At 41.9% G+C, this 5,752-nt stretch overlaps 1 pseudogene; it reads left to right on the top strand.

The window, feature by feature from the left end:
- Positions 1-3,285: 3,285 nt before the first annotated feature.
- LOC123149206 (mediator of RNA polymerase II transcription subunit 11-like) lies at positions 3,286-5,042 on the top strand (annotated as a pseudogene).
- The last annotated feature ends 710 nt before the right edge of the window (positions 5,043-5,752 follow it).

The following is a 5,752-nucleotide window of genomic DNA, read 5'->3' on the forward strand; positions in this document are numbered from 1 at the left end:
GTTTTGAAAATCAATTTTGGAGCTGCATGATCCAACTTCCTATGAGAACGCAACTTAGCAACCATGACAACCAACTTTTTATGATGTGCAGCTAGTCTGTTGCCTAGGCAACTACCTAGTAGTAGATGTGCAACCCCCTTCCAACTCATGCATGTGTACTTTTTACAACTGGCACACCTTGCCCTACCTACCCTACTAGCGATATATGCAACTTAGTTTGTTGTTTTAGTCATCTGCCGAGTAGTCAATGTGTAATTCTTTTCCCTTTCTATTTGTGGATGTTTAGTTTTAGTTGGCATGGCATTGGTAAAGGCAGCAAACGAAGTTGCACATTTCACTCATATGGGTAGTTTGGTTTGGAGGTGTCATAAATGAAAAGTTGCACATGTATACCTAATAATAAGGGGGCTATTGCTTTCGGTGGTACGTCACAAAAATTGCCCCCCAAAGTTGTAAAATATTACACACCAATACCATCTATAAGTGATAAAAAAAAGTTTTACAAAGGGGAATCCCACGCCTGGGGCGGCCCATGCAGTAGGGACCTCTTATAATGCGCTTTGCGTGCTGTGAGAAGACGCAGCGTGCTCGTTTGGGCCGGCCCAGGTTAGGGCGGCATGTTTTTTTTTATTTTTTTTTCTTTTTCATTTTTCTTTTTGTTTTTTCTACTTTAAATAATTTAGAACCTCAAAAAAGTCCCGAAAAGTAAAAAAAATAGAATTTTGAAATAAAATGATTAAGAAATTATAAAATGTTTGAGGATTCAAAAATGTGCGTGATTCGTAAAAAACGTTTGCTTATTCAAAATATGTTTGAAATTTCGAAAACGAATTTTTGGGAAATCAAAAAATGTGCATGTATGAAAAATGTTATTAAAATTGAACAAAATTTCACCAATTCAAAAAATGTTCATGAATGGAAAAATATATCCTAAAAATTCAAAAACTATCCATGACTTACAAAGTAGTTTATTCATTCATAAAATGTTCGATGATTCAAAAAATGATCATGCATTTCAAAAAATGCTTCTTAGATCAAAAAATATTCATGAATTCCAAAAATTGTTTCACCAATTTCCAAAAAAATGCTCGTCAATTCTAGAAATGTTCGCGGATTCAATAAGATTATTTTCAAAAACTGTTCACAATTTAAAAAAAATGTTTGCAAAAATTGTTCATGAATTCAAAAAATGTTCTTGATTTTACAAAATGTTAGAAACTTTGTATAAGTGGTTACGAATTTGGAAATGTTCATAATTTCAAATATGTTCACGAGTTTAAAAAAAGTTCAGGATTTAAAAAGTTATTCATGATTTCACAAAATTGACAGTGATAGTTATCTCGGTGATGCAGCAAAATATGGTCATGGCGATTGAAGATTATGATTTTCTTTTCTCGTTGCAACACACGTGGCCTTTTGCTAGTCGATTATGAGGTAGTTGCATATCGACAGTTAAGCAGTTGCACCAAACAGGGACTAAATTGCATAAAAATAATTCGTCGAAACATAGCCACGAGGGATATAGTTTTGAACAGCATGTCGCGAGGATTCCGATGGTGAAAACTGATCTTAATTTCGATGCACAGTTTAAAATTATGGTTTTTAAATTTTTAAAATTTAAATTAAATGTGTTTACATCTATTCACATGAATAACTTTTCTGTTTATATGGTATGTTTCCAAATATGAATTAGAATTCCCTTATATGAATTCGGGGGATTTTTTCCCTTGTACTCGTATGAATTAGGGGGATATAATCGGGAGCAACTAGTTAACGAGCGCTTCTTCGGGAGCCTCGCAACGATCAGCGCCACTTGGCGCGCTCTCAGCCATTCGCCACGTATGTGCTCTGGATGCTCCCTCGGGATTTTGTTTTATTTTTATATTTTTCCGCATGCGTTTTCAGCTTTTTAAACGATTTTTTCGGTTTTGGTTTTCCCCCGGTCTTCCTTAGCTTTTCGATAAAAAAAAATTCTGATTTTTTACACGAAAAAAATGCATTTTTTCTTTCGTGAAAGTCAGGGTTTTTTTTCCGTGAGAGGCACGGTTGTGTGCTTTCGCGAGAGTCACGGACGTGCCTTTCAGAAAGAGAAAAGCAAAACGCGTTTTCTATTTTTTTTTCTTTCGCGAGTCACGGTTTTGCTTCCACGCGAGGCACAGTTGTGCTTTCGCGAGAGTCACGGCCGTGCCTCTCGGAAAGGGAAAAACAAAACGTGTTTTTTGTTTTTTTCTTTCGCGAGAGTCACGGTTTTGCTTCCGCGAGAGGCACGGTTGTGCTTTTCGCGAGAGTCACGGCCGTGTCTCTCAGAAAGGGAAAAAAATACGCGTTTTCTGTTTTTTTTCTTTCGCGAGAGTCACGGTTTTGCTTCCGCGAGAGGCACGGTTGTGCTTTCACGAGAGTCACGACCGTGCCTCTCGGAAAGGGAAAAACAAAACGCGTTTTCCATTTTTTTCTTTCACAAGAGTCACGGTTTTGCTTCCGTGAAAGGTACGGTTGTGCTTTCGCGAGAGTCACGTCCGTGTCTCTCGGAAAGGGAAAAACAAAACGCGTTTTCTGTTTTTTTTTTCGCGAGAGTCACGATTTTGCTTCCGTGAGAGGCACGGTTGTGCTTTCGCGAGAGTCAAGGCCGTGCCTCTTAGAAAGGGGGAAAAACGTGTTTTCTGTTTTTTTTCGCGAGAGTCACGGTTTTGCTTCCAAGAGAGGCACGGTTGTGCTTTCGCGAGAGTCACGGCTGCGCCTCTCGGAAACAAAAAAAAACAGTGTTTGCTGCTTTTTTCCCTTCCATGAGAGTCACGGTTTTACTTCCACGAGAGGCACGAGTATGGTTTCACGAGAGGCACGGACGTGCCTTTTTTGGAAAGGAAAAAAACCGTGCTTCTGATTTGGTTTTTTCGTGAAAAAAAGTTCGTCAAAACCTATCAACATGGAATCTGGTTTTGAAGATCTCTATACGAGGAATCCTATGGTGAAAACGGTTCGAGATTTGGATGCACGGTTTAAATGATTAAGCGTTTTGAATAAACGGATCTACGGAAAAAAGGAAAACCCCCAGATTGCGATAAGTGGCATATTATATGTGCGCCACTTGTCACGACTTGAAAAAGTAAAATGTTCTTTGCAACGAGTACTCATTAATTAGTGATTTCGGATATAATTTTTTATAGATTCTTAAGGGATAATTTTTTTCATTTTGGGCCGGCCGCTTGGACGGCTAGGGAGGCAGCCGGCCGCTCCCTAGACACACGTCCATAAACAAACAGGGCAGCCCAACACGCCGCCAGCCCTCTCACTCATCGGCTTTCCTCAGGGAAAAAAAACTCACCCTGATCCAAACCTCAGACTTCCCCACCGTCGGCCGGCGCCGCCACACCCCACGGCCAGCCCGCCGCCATCCATCCTCGCCTGCGGCGATGTCTTCCCTGGTCCAGAGCAGCTCGCTCGAGCGCCTCCACCACGTCGAGAAGGTTAGCCGCTCACCCCCACCCCCCCCCCCCCCCCCCCCCCCCCGGGTCTCTCTCTGGGTTGTCGATTAGGTTCTTGAATTTTGACGCGGCTACGCGTTTATTCCTTCCTGTGCAGCGGATAGTGCGGGTGCTGGAGCTGGCGGGGACGGTTGGTCATGGAGGAGCTGGGGAACTCGCAGGGTCCCCGCGGCGAGGCCGTCGTCGCCCACTGCCGCGAGTTCATGCTCTACATGAAGGTACCCCTCCCATCATCCATCCACCATCCCCGTCCGCAGATCTTTTCGCCCCATGCTCCTGCCTTGAAAACCAGGGGGAATGGATGGATTTGTTGCCGCAAGCATCTGGGTGCTATATACTAGCAGAACATGTGTGACCACCGTTTCAGGAGTTTGCTTTAAATTGCTTGCTGATGGATTGCTGTCACTTATCAATGGGGGGATGCTATGCTTTGCGAGGTATCCTGCTGCCCGCTGATAATACTATGCATGATGCACTGCTATTTCTGTGTGTCCACCCTTTTCCTTTTGATATGAGCTTATTGCCTTCTTATTGTTGGACTGCTAGTGCTCTGAACCGCAACCGGTTAGTTCCGTTAGACGATTCATCTTTTAGCTTCCATGAAGCACATTGCCCCATATTGGTTGACATGCTCAACCATTATTTTACATGCCTGTCTATTGCACGAAAATTTGCAATCTTTGCTCATTGAAACAAGTGCTTCTGATGTCAAGTAGTGATGTTTCTGAATTGAATGTTGTCTGCCTGTGTGCACCCTCCTGTGTGCAACCTTAGAGGCATTAAGGGTCTCATGTCAAATTCTGACCTGATCCAATGATACATTTCTTCCACCAAAATACTTGCCTTATGCAGGGACGAAGCTAGAAAAGAAGTTTGATGGGGTCATATACATGGCAGTGGGTTCGTCCTTCTATAAATGTTAGTGATTAGTACTAAATTAGTGAAGGATTTTCAAATTTCATTGGGGTCAACTGACCCCAATGCCTCTAAGGTAGCCCTGTCCCTGACCTTATGTGAACCAATTAATCCATGGCATTCATATGACTTTCTCAGTTCTGATTTTTTTTGACATGTTATATTCGCCATGAGTGATGCATGATAAATTAATTCTATATTGTGGCTGGAGCAGGAAATTCAAACTACATTGCGTGAGGAAATAAAAAGTGCTTGTGAATACCGGCCATTTGAGATGTGTGACTACAGTGCAAGGATTGCTAACGAGATTTGTTGCAAAAAGCTGGAGTATGTGATTGAGAAGATGGATGCCATGCAACTGAACATTGAGCACAGCACCAATGAAGTTTAGCTAGTTTAACTGGCTATCTAGTGCCTGGTAGTGAAATGGTTAGTGCCAAAGCATCATGTGGCTTCCCCAACTCCAGTATCTTATGTTCCATTCTTGCTATACATATCGCATGCGTCCCATGGCTTAATGCAGTGAATGAATTATGTAGGGTATAAGTTGCAATATCCCAGAAAGAAGATGTATTTCAACTACTGCTGCTGCATATGCTGTTTGTTTCCTATATATCACGTCTTACAGCTATTTCAGATCCTTCAGTTGTGTTTCCACTTAGTTGATTTCAAACTTCTTCTGTACCATTGACACCCTTGCAGTGTCACATTGGCTATAACTTTCAAGGCATACCTATAAATAGATAAACCACCATAGTGTAAGTCTGCCATCCAGATCATTACCCAATGGCCAATGGAGCCATGAGGTTTTGCTCGTTGCACGTTTTGGCTATGCCATTTTATAATGGGCAGAACTTTGAAGTTTGACTATCGTGTGACTCTTCATGTTCTTTCAAGTTTGGATCCAGCGCCCGCACGTTTTGGCTATCATCAAGCTTTTGTCTTCATGTTCTTCTTTGCACTATTCATTGCCAAATGTGACATGACTTAGGAGCTTAACAAGCAATTACCAGACTAGGAAACAATAATGTGTTAATTTACACTTTTACTTAGCCCGGGCGCAACTGCGCAATGCTTTGTTCAACATACTCTGGAAACCGTGATGTTCGACTTCAGTGATTGATCTAGGAGGTTGTACAAAATGTTACTCTAGCTCTAGGATTGGTCATGGTCACTTGAGTCATGTCGAAAGACCTGAAGCGTGGTTGCACAAGAACATCTCCGTATGCAGCAGTGCATAGGCTGCTTCATCTTCAGAAGGAACTGCTGTTGGCCTGTTGCACTAATCTGTAGGTTTTTTCTGTATTTGATTTTCATGTGATCAGGCCTTAAGGGATGTATTTTTGAAGTTCAAA

This window comes from Triticum aestivum, chromosome 7A (genome assembly GCF_018294505.1).
Source record: "Triticum aestivum cultivar Chinese Spring chromosome 7A, IWGSC CS RefSeq v2.1, whole genome shotgun sequence".
In the NCBI taxonomy this organism is placed as follows: domain Eukaryota; kingdom Viridiplantae; phylum Streptophyta; class Magnoliopsida; order Poales; family Poaceae; genus Triticum; species Triticum aestivum.